Source organism: Barbus barbus (genome assembly GCF_936440315.1).
Source record: "Barbus barbus genome assembly, chromosome: 33".
NCBI classification, from domain to species: domain Eukaryota; kingdom Metazoa; phylum Chordata; class Actinopteri; order Cypriniformes; family Cyprinidae; genus Barbus; species Barbus barbus.
In genome coordinates, this window is record NC_136761.1 from 3,386,277 (window position 1) to 3,397,500 (window position 11,224).

General features: G+C 41.5%; 1 protein-coding gene across 1 annotated transcript in view; it reads left to right on the forward strand.

Moving 5' to 3' along the window:
- nlgn3a (neuroligin 3a) overlaps window positions 1-11,224 on the forward strand; it is a 180,992-nt gene that overhangs the window by 141,281 nt on the left and 28,487 nt on the right. The window lies entirely within an intron of this gene.

Consider the following 11,224-nt stretch of genomic DNA (forward strand, 5'->3'; position numbering starts at 1 on the left):
CTTTTCTTATATTTCCAAAGTACAGAAACACAATAGACTAGATACCTTGTTTTTACCTTGCATGTATATGTTATCTTTGCATATAATTTTCCATGTCGGGTGATCATCACACTGGAAACCAAAGAGCATCTAGATACTATCCAGGTTGAAAGAGGGCTGTAGTATCTGTTGATTGTCTGGGTGGAGTGCGTCTGTGTATCTCCATTCATTTGTCTGTCGCAGAACTGCTCCATACGCCTGAGCTCTCCATAGTTTAAAGTGTGAGGCTGTCGCCCCATCTGTCTGTGAGTCACGCTTCAGCACAGGCTTGAGCTATTCAATCCTTTCGTGCTACACAGCTGAATGGCTGTATTTGTTTGCTACTTGCAATTCCCTCTTGCGCTAGTTACATTAAAAATATGATTCATTCTTTGCGTACTACACCACAGTCCCACTGACATGTTCCTCCTCCTTGAGACTGATCTGCAAGAATTGCACATCTATTTTGAGGCTTCATGTACAATTCTCCCAAAATAGTAAAGAGTCTTCGTTGACTGTCTAGTGTAGATGTGCATTATGCAATGCATTGATATTCCTCAAACATTCAGACAAGGGTTTGTTCCAAATCACTGAGGTTAATTCAGCCAAACCGCTTAAAATACAGGCTAACTACATACTGATAACTTATAGACAATTTCATCATTCATGGACTTTTGTTTTTGTAAATGTTTACATTTTTCAATCACATACAAAGTGATGGTTCCATTATAATATTTGCGTGCTGAATTTTGATTTGTGGTCTTTTTAACCACTTTTTTGTGATTTGTGACTGATCATTTCTTTCTTACATTAATTAACACAGCCACATTTACACAGGAAAGATGCAATAATATTTTCTGCTCTACAACCGAATTTGACTTGTATTTGAATTTGGCATCACTGATTCTTTTTCTTCCCCTTTTAATACTGTGAAGCTGCTTTGATACAATCTCTGTTGTATAAAGTGCTACATTAACTGATTTGATATGATTTATGTTGTGTTGATTCTCATACACAGCTGACAGAAAACAAGACATAATGATATATATGTGGCTTTGCTGCAGCATTTCATTTACACAGAGCCTATAAAACCTAAACTTGAATAAACCTTTAACACTTTTTAATGGTGCCTTCAGGAAATGCATTTTTCCTCTTTTTCTCCTCCATTAGTTTTAACTCTGCATTAAATTGTGTTCAAACTGTTTAACGTACAAACTCTATTTAGACTCTTTGTTTTGTCATAAAACTATAACAGTGATGATGTCATTGTAAATATTTGCATATTTTTAAATTGTATTATTTTATTATTATTTAGTCATTTAGCAGCTTTTATGCAAATCGAATGAGGTCAATGGAAGCGATCAAAATCAGCAAAAGTGCAATGATATGCAAGTGCTATAAGTCTTAATTCGCTTAACGCAATCAAGGGGAGATTGTATCATTCCCTTTAGGAAACGTGTACTTGGCCAAACCGCTTTTTCTGTTCGAGCGGCTGCTGAGTGGAACCTCACCCCCATAAATATCAGAAATCTAAACACATATAGTACATTTAAGATCCAGTTAAAGAAATGGCTGGTTGATAATCAGAGCTGTCAACATTAGCTTACTACTAGACCTGCTTTCGCTGCCCCCTGTTGGCTTCTTGCTTTGTGTGTGTGTATGCGTTCATGTATTTGTCTGATGTTTGTCTGATTGTTGGTCTGTTGTGTTTCTTTACATCTTAGCTTTATAGGATTTTTTACTAAATGTATTGTAATTGTTATATTGTTATACAAATATGTAATTTTACTCTCTTTTAGGGTGACTTTTACCATCTGTCTAGGGACTCCAGGTGAAAAATAGCCTTCTGGCTAACTCTGGCATATTGACAGAAATGTTTATTAATATACATTGTCCCTGTAATAAATAAATAAATAAATAAACACTTAGCAAGTTCATCTTCAGGAACTTCAGGAACGTCAGTACTCGTGGGGTTCGCAAGTGGATCTGTTGGAGGGAATGGAGATGGGCGAGTCCCTATCTCCTTCCCCACCCATCAGATTCGGCGGCCGTTCTCTGGGATCGGAAGCCCGCTCGGCGGTTACTTCTCCCCGGGGAACGGACTCGGCGCTTCTCTTATCTTTCTCTGAGGAGGTTGATGTAGAGTGTGCTGAGGCTCCGCCCCCTCAGTCGCCCCAGTATGAGGAGCTGTTGGAGGTGATGACTCGTGCTGTGGCCAAGTTAAAGATCGACTGGCCGGCCGAGGAGCAAGCTGAGCCGCAGACAAGCAGACTGGATGAACGCTTTCTGCGAGTGAAGCAATCACCTCCAACACGGAGCCAGCTGTTCTTCCCCGATCTCCACACCGAGGTGTCGAGGTCGTGGGCAAGACCCTTTTCGGCCCACATTTTCATCCCCTCTTCAGATTACTACGGTAATGTGGGGGGATTGAATGATTGTGGTTATAGATGCCTCGGGTGGAACAGACGCTCGCGAGCTATCTGTCCCCTGACATTGCGTCGTCTCTAAAGGCATCCGTCCTTGCCTTCCAAGCCGTTGCGTACAACCTCAACGCATGTAGGCAAGGGTTACGCGGCAGAGGGTCAGGCTGATGCATGTCTGCACACCATGACGGTATTACAGGCATACCAGGCTGACCTGCTGAAAGAGATGGATGAGCGCGAGACCATGAGCTCCGATGACATCATGGAGCTCAGGAGAACAGCTGATTTGGCTCTCTGCGCCACCAAGGAGACCGCTCGTCTATAGAAGCCATGGTGGCAGCGGAGAGGTATCTCTGGTTGACCCTGTTTTTTAAAGATAAAGAGATAAAGATAAAGAGAGGATCTTCCTATTGGACGCCCCGCTTGCTCCTCTGTTCGGCAACACCGTCGATAATGTCGTCGACAGACACCAGGAGGCTCGTAGACATGAGGCTGACCTGCGGGCCGTGCTTCAGGCCGAGAAGCCCTGATGCCCATGGCCCAGGGCTTATGGGGGTAGCCCCCGCTGGAGGGGAACGGTTTTCACCATGGTTCCCGGTGCCCGTTCCTCTCCAGTGCCCTCGGGAGGTCGGTCTGCCAACCCTGGTGCTCCAGGGCGCAGTGATCTCCAGCGATCTTTGGGGGTCTCTAGAGCAGCTAGTTTGGCCGTGCCCTGCCTGCATGATTACACCAGAGGCCAGTCCCAAGAAACTGGTTCCCTTAGTAGACTTTTTGGCAGCGTAGAAACTACTGCCAAATGTGTCTCGGTGGGTGCTGCATACTGTAGAGCAGTGCTTCCCAAAACTGTCCTGGAGGCCCCCCTGCCCTGCACCTTTTGTATGTCTCCCTTATCTAACACACCTGATTCCACTCATCAGCTCATTAGTAGAGACTGCAAGAACTAAATTAGGTGTGTCTGATTAGGGAGACATACAAAATGTGCAGGGCAGGGGGTCCTCCAGAACAGGTTTTGGAAGCACTGCTGTAGAGAGAAGCTACAGAATCCAGTTCGGTTCTCCTCCACCTCGATTCAATGGGGTGAATCCCACTCTGGTGGGCCCCGAGCAGGCTCTGGTAATGGAACGAGTAGTAGATATTCTCTTGAGGAAGGAGGCCATTGAGGTGGTCCCTCTTCACAAAAGAGAGTCCGGGTTCTACAGCCGGTACTTCATAGTTCCCAAGAAGGATGGAGGGTTGCGTCCCATTTTAGAGCTGCGTCATCTGAACCGCTCAGTCATGCGACTGAAGTTCAAGATGCTTACTCTCAGACAGGTCGTGTCTCAGATCAGGTCCAAGGACTGGTTTGTCACGATCGATTTAAAAGACGCATACTTCCATATCTCCATCCTTCCCACTCACAGGAAGTTCCTGAGGTTTACTTTCGGGGGCGAAGCTTACAAATATCAGGTTCTTCCCCGAGGTGGTGAAGCAGATCTGGAGTGTGTTTGGCCAGGCACAGGTAGACCTCTTTGCTACTCAGGAGACAGCGCAATGTCCCCTCTGGTACTCTCGAACTCATCCAGCTCCACTGGGGCTGGATGCCATGGTACAGACGTCGCCAAGGCTTCGTCTGTACGCCTTTCCCCCGATCGCTCTGCTCCAGGGAGTTCTGGCGAGAGTGCGCCAGGACGAGGTCAGTCTACTTCTGGTAGCACCGTTCTGGCTGGGCCGAGTATGGTTCTCGGACCTGATTTCTTTCCTTGGCAGCGCTCCATGGGAGATTCCCGTCAGGAGGGATCTCCTCTCACAAGCGGGGGTTTATCACCCCCACCCGGAGGTATGGAAGTTGTGGGTGTGGCCCCTGAGGGGGCTCAACTCATAGCTTCCGGTCTCTCAACCGAGGTTGTTGAGACCATCCTCCAATCCAGAGCTCCCTCAACGAGGAAACTGTACGCCTTGAAGTTGAAACCTTTCACTTCATGGTGCGGAGACCACCAGCTTGACTCAGTCAACTGCCAGATCGGTACAGTTCTGGAGTTCCTGCAGGCCCATCTCTCCGCAGGGTTGACCCACTCCACCTTAAAGGTTTACGTGGCGGCAATTTCGGCCTGCCACGCCTCTTTTGGTGGGCAGTGAGTGGGCAGAAACCCAATAGTTACACGTTTACGGTCCTGTCTTCCACCTTGGGACCTGGCTGTAGTGCTAGAAGCTCTCTGTAGGCCTCCCTTCGAGCCTATAGAGGAGATTTCTGATCGCCATCTCACTCTGAAGGTCACTTTCCTTCTGGCGATATCTTCTCTAAAGAGAGTGGGGGCCTCTTCGGGCCCTCTCAGTGGCCCCTACTCATTTGGACTTTGCGCCCGGCATGGCCAAAGCCTTTCTATACCCTAGAACAGGGTATGTTCCGAAGGTCCCTTCCTCAGTACCACAGCCTATAGTACTGCAGGCTTCTGTCATCCTCCCTTCAGGGAGCCTGAACAGCAAAAGCACAATTTTATGTGTCCAGTGCGAGCATACATCCACAGCTGCCATGTGGAGATAGGCGGACCAATTGCTAGAATGCTACGGTTCCCCTAAGAGGGGTCTGCCTGCTACAAAGCAGACCCTCAGTCGGTGGATTGTGGATGCTATCTCATTCAACTCGGAGTGTGGCGACCTCCAAGGTCTTTCTCGCAGGTGTCCCAATACAGGACATCTGCAATGCTGCGGGATGGTCTATGCCCCTGACCTTTGTCAGATTTTATGGCCTTGACATGCGGGCCACTCCAGGCTCTTCCATCCTCTCGCCCTAGATGTGCTCCACAGGGATACACACTGGGCAGGGACTTGAAAGTCTGGCAGCGTGGGCATCTCGTGCCCAATGCGTTCTCTGACGCAGCTCGAGTTCCTGAAGAGGAACGTCTCTAGGTTACGTATGTAACCCTAGTACCTCGAGGTAATGAGATGCTGCGTCTCGATGCCACACTTTCGGCATCCCTGCCAGCGCTTGCTTCATTCCTAGAAGCTGACGCTGGTTGCATCACACATGCTTTTATACCAGCTGGTCATTACGTCACCCCGTCCGTGACGTCTCTCCCATCCTTTGGATAGATTGCACACGATATTCAGAGCCACTCACGCTGGAGGTGTTACCCAATGCGTTCTTGGACGCAGCGTCTCATTCCCTCAAGGAACTAGGGTTACATAAGTAACCTAGAGACGTTTTTTTATTATTATATAATAAATAAAAAGAAAACAGATAGGATAGAAAAATAATAGAGCAAGCTAGTGTTAGAGGCCTAACTAGCATATGCTCTATTAGTCTTCTTTATACCACACAAAAGGCACAAAAAGTAAAAGTAAGGCACAAGTAAACAAAGAAAATTTGTTCTCACTGAAACCGAAGTGAATGTGTTGATCTATTAAAAGTCATGTTAATACACACCACTAACAAGTGTTTTAATGTAATGATATTAGAAAGAGAAACTCACCAGACAAACATGCATAAGCCAATAACAATGAATAACCCCAATCATTTTCGGTAGCTGTAACAGCGAGAGTCTGGACTTTACCGCAGCACAGAAGTGGGCTTGGACCGGGCTGAAACACTGAGCAGTGTTGCACACTCCAGTCTATTAGCACCTTATGTAAGCCTGTACAAAAGCAGAGAGAAAGGAAAAGGTGAGTGAAAGATTAATGCATCAGAAAGGGGTGTGAGAAAGAGCTTTTGATGGAGGACAGGAAGCCGAGCGCAAGAACAGATGGAGAACGAGCGAGGGGGAAGAAATGAGATTAACAGGACTGGTGATTAAAACAATGCTGCGTATGAATGGGAAGAGGTCTTGGGGGGCGGTAAAGGAGGCCACACTATTGACCGCCGGTGTCACACTGTGATTAGTGGGAGGTATCAGCCGCAACAGGCAATACACATCGATCCCGTGAGCCAGACCCTGTCGATCGGGTCATTCTTAGCCAGACCTTTCTCGTTTTCATGAATCTCTCCTTATCTGGCCGCCGCTCGCTCTTTTTCCTCGGCCCCAGGGCTGTTGCTCCACTTTTCCCCCTCTCTCTCTCTGTGCACACAGAAACTCTCTCACCGACTCTCACAGCTGCGGCTGGAAAGCACAAGCAAACGTGCAGTTACTTCAAATGGCCCCTGCATGCACTACCCTGAAAGCAATTAAAAGCAAGGTCTATTTTAAGATGAACCACAGAGGAATCGTGGGTAGTGCACTGCACTCCTAATCTCCGAAGCTTATTTGAATTATAAAAGAAAACGCACAGTTTATGCTGTAGGGGAATATGCGTCCTACTGTTGTTTATGCATAGATTAACAAAGAAGTATATACATTTGGGCAGTTTTACATTTTTATGCTTTTGCTCAGTTGTGATCATATATTCTGTTGCTTGTTTTGTAATTATCATACACAAAGCCTAAGGCCAAATCAATGTCCAACACTAATGCATTCTTTGCCAAACAAGGGTTTGCGAATCCTGAGGGCTAGTGAGGGAACTGCAGGGGGTGCATGAGTTGATGAAAGGCTAATAATTAAATCAAATATAATATTAAAATAAACAAATGGGGCTGCACAATTAATCAAAATAAACTGTGAAATATCACAGAGTGGATGGTTCACATTAAATGCTGCGTCTCTACATCTCTGCAAGTGCTGTGAGTTTAGCATGCATTTGGGAACGTAACGTGCACTAGCTTCATTTTATTTATGCTCACATTCATATAATTTGCAACATTTTTGTGCATTTACAGCAATTAGTTTGCTAAAATAAGAGCTTGATTATGAAGAATTTAAGCATAAATATTTGTAATGTTATTTGTTGTATGGTTGGTGAAAACCTTTAAAGTAACCATTTCCATTAGCTGTAGAGTCTGCTCATTGTGTCTGGATGTCTCAGCAATTTCCATTTCATTTCAAATAACATGACAAAATAATCACAATATAAACACCATGTATCTGAAGTCGTGCAGCCCTGTATATCTAAATATTGTAGCTGTTTACTTGCATTTCATGTGACCATTAACCAGCATCGGAGAACCGTGAACGTGAATATGTCATTAAAATTAAAACATTTCTAAGGGTTATGTCTAAAAGGTGCAGCTAACAAAAAAGTTTGGAAATCTGATATTGTGATGATATTGAGTGGAAACATCAAGTTTGGGCATTTTGCTGATATTCATGCATGATTTCCCATAGGAAAGAAAAATTGCAAATGATCTCTTAATTGTTTCTCCTAGACTACTTAATTTACTGATTAAATGAAGTTGCCTGTTGAATTTCAGATTACAGTTTTTGGTGCAGAGTCTGACGTCAGAGTTTGGTTTTCTTTTGCTTTGTGTGAAAGCTTTTTCCACTCAGCAAATCACCCTAACTTGGAACAAAGGTCTGGGGTACAGGTCATGTGGACATGATTCGCAGATGGATGTGCCTGTTTTAGTGTAATGCATTTCTCATTGCTGCTTGTCTATGCTGAAATTGCTTTTGGCTTGTGACGCATCTGCGTAAAGCACAAGTGCCAGTTTGTGTATCTTAAGGTCTTTTAATGATGGCATATATCATGTCTAAGTCACATGAAAAAAAAGCATTGCTTAAATGTAAATGTTCAATAGGTAGTACAACCAAATCTAGAAATATAAAATGTTGTAATTTGAATGAACAGATGGGCCTGTACACTTTTTGTGTTCTTTTTCAAAAAAAACAAAAAAAACAAGCTTAAATATGCACCAAAAGCTTGGATTGCAGTATTTAAAATGCAACGAGATGATATACACTCAACTGAAATATGTGAATTTTTCTGTTGTTTCCTTGACAACCAAGTTTTCAATCCCAAACTTAGTTACCATCACTTGTGAAGAAAAATACTGAAGACAGTACTCTTTCATGATTGTTTAAGTACTTTAAAAACACTTAACTTCTTACTAACGTATACTAAAGCACTTGTTAGAATTATAATTCTAACTGTAGCGTGTTATTCAATACTATATTTAAAGCTAACTGTGCTCTACCAGTTCAGGGTGCATATATCATGTAAAAATAGATCTGTAAAAATAATAACTTTTAATCTTGAAAGAACAAAATGGCGTGCAGCAAATTTTGCAGCACAGCACATGCTTTCTTTTCCCGCTCCCTTCAGTGAGTTATTTACTCACACTACTGCACTGAGTTCTTATAAAATGCAGTCTAATGGTTCCCAGGTGTGTTTATCCACTTCTCTTCACAGGTGTTCAACAGACATGATTTAATCACTGATTGTTTAACCATCTCAATTAGACACAACTTAAGTCCATGTATGATGTGATCCAATATATCAAGCATGTAGTGTTATTAACAAACTCATCATCCTCATCTAGAGCAGGGGTTTTCAGAGCCATCGTGGAGGATTCCCAACACTGCACACTCCTCTATCAGACCCAATTTAAATCTTGCAGAGTCTTCTAATGAGCTGATGAGGTCAATCATCAAACAACATTAACACAAATTTGAGTAAAAATAGATAGTGTTCTGACACATCAGGCAACGAATGCTATTCATTAATGAGTATCACCATCTGTACAATAGAGTCAAGTCAGCTTTATTTATATAGTGCTTTTAACAATACAGATTGTGTCAAAGCACTTAACAGTATCCAATTGGAGGATAGAGTGTCAGTAATGTATACTAATAAGATTAAACATTCAATCTTCAGTTAAAGGCATTTCATTATTGAATTCAGAGATGTCATTGTCTAGCTCAGTTTAGTTTAAATAGTATCTGTGAAATCAAATGATAATCACTAGAAATCAAGTGAAGATATAAGAATAAGTGATAGAATAACAGAGGAAGGTTACGTAAGACAAATCAGGTCTTTATTTAGAAAGAGAGAGGTTAAAGGAATCTTCATGCTTCAACCGATACATTCAATAGGCCTCTTGCTGTAATGATTTTCCCCTACATTTCCATCTCTTCTAGGATTTGTAACTTTTTCCATTCCTATGCAGTAATATATCATGGTTACAATCATGAAAATGTCTTGTGATCTGTGAACTGACATCACATCTCCTAAAAGCTGATTTATGCTCACTTATACATGTCTTGACATTTTTCCAATATTAATGGACAAGGACGTTTTAACATATAGATCACATGTGTTGTAGAACATCTGATCAATGAGCAAACATAAATATCTTTCTTGTATGTACATCTGTGAAGAAATAAATAACGTTGTAGTACATCTGATCTATGAGTTAATAATAATTTTCTTGTTTCTGTGAAACAGTTCATTCTAATTCACAATTCTCAATACAGTGTCTACATGGATAACAACCCTTTGTAAATGCTTGCTTCTTTTCCTTTACTAGACCAGATTTATTTGCCATATTGCATGATCTTGTGTGAATAAATACAGCAGGATGCTTAAAAGTTTCTCTTAATGAAGAATCTATATAAATGGCCCTCCAATATTCCCTATCCTTTCTTTATCAAGGAAAAAATATTGTAAGTTGCCACACATTCAACCAAGATTTTTCTTTGTCTCGTATATGTTTGATTCAATAAATGTTGATTATCTAATCGTTTTACCTTATGCACTGATTGAAGCCAGTTGCGTGGGTTTCCTCACGCTTTAAATTGATTCTTCAAAACCCTCCTCTGAATCAAAAATTCAGCATATCCAATGAGCCTGATTAAAATGGCAATCCCATTTTTAATGAAGCATTGTATTTCTGTCCATATTCTTCCATAAAATTGTAGTTTTAGGATGTTATTTAAGATTCATAAATAAAGAAAATTAATACATTTTGAAATTTTTGGTAGAGCATACAGTACTGGTATTCCTGGGATCATCATTTATATAATGTATCATTTATGCATGAATTTAGCTTGAATTCATTTGTTCTATACAGTTTTTTTCAGTAATGTATCCAATTCTGCTTTATAATTTGATGTGGGATTGAATGTCCATTGCATGTCCTTATCTTTTATCGCATAATTTTCTTTGTCTTGCATCACCATATCCCCTCATTTATCAGGGAGTAAACATACTTTTGGATTTGAACACCTTAAAAGAAGGTACTAAATTGCAAATTAATCTTTAGAAATAATAGAATTACATATTATTTAATTATTATATTATTTAAATACGCAACATACAAGTTACAATAGAAATTATATTAAAGTATATTTTACCCTAAATGCTTGTCAGCACAGTTTTAAAGACAGTAGAAGTAATTATGAAATTACATATAAAGATGCCTTTAAGTCCTAATTAAGTGGGTGTCCACATACAAAAGCTATAGAAGGCTGTGAATCTCAATGTCTCAAACTGTGCTCAGATTTACCAAGATTCTCATAAAAAATTGTCCAAGGCTACATTATCTCAGATACATTTATTATGTTGATCTCAGTACAGAATGTTAGCAGTGTACGTAAGCAGCACAGAAGTGCATGGCACATTATGCCGCCCAGTCTGTTTTTGCCAAGCACTGCACTAAATCCAGGCGATTAACAGCTGTTTGGTTAGCTACAATTTGCAGTTTGGGTTTCATATAGAGTAATTAACATTTGGGTGTAAATGTAATGTCGCTCTTTATGCAAATTTTATGATTGTCAGGTTTTTTAATAATTCTTGATGACCGATTCTCAACCATTTAAAACAATAAAATAAATATTAACGTTATAATTTATGGTTATACTCAGAAAACTATTTATAATTATTAGAATGTGAGCCGGCTGTTGCAGTTACGCCACAGCTTCGCTTACATGGGACTTATGCAAGCATGGTGAAACAGTCTTTCAGTTTGCATGTTATCAGGTGTTTCATTTTGTCTGTTT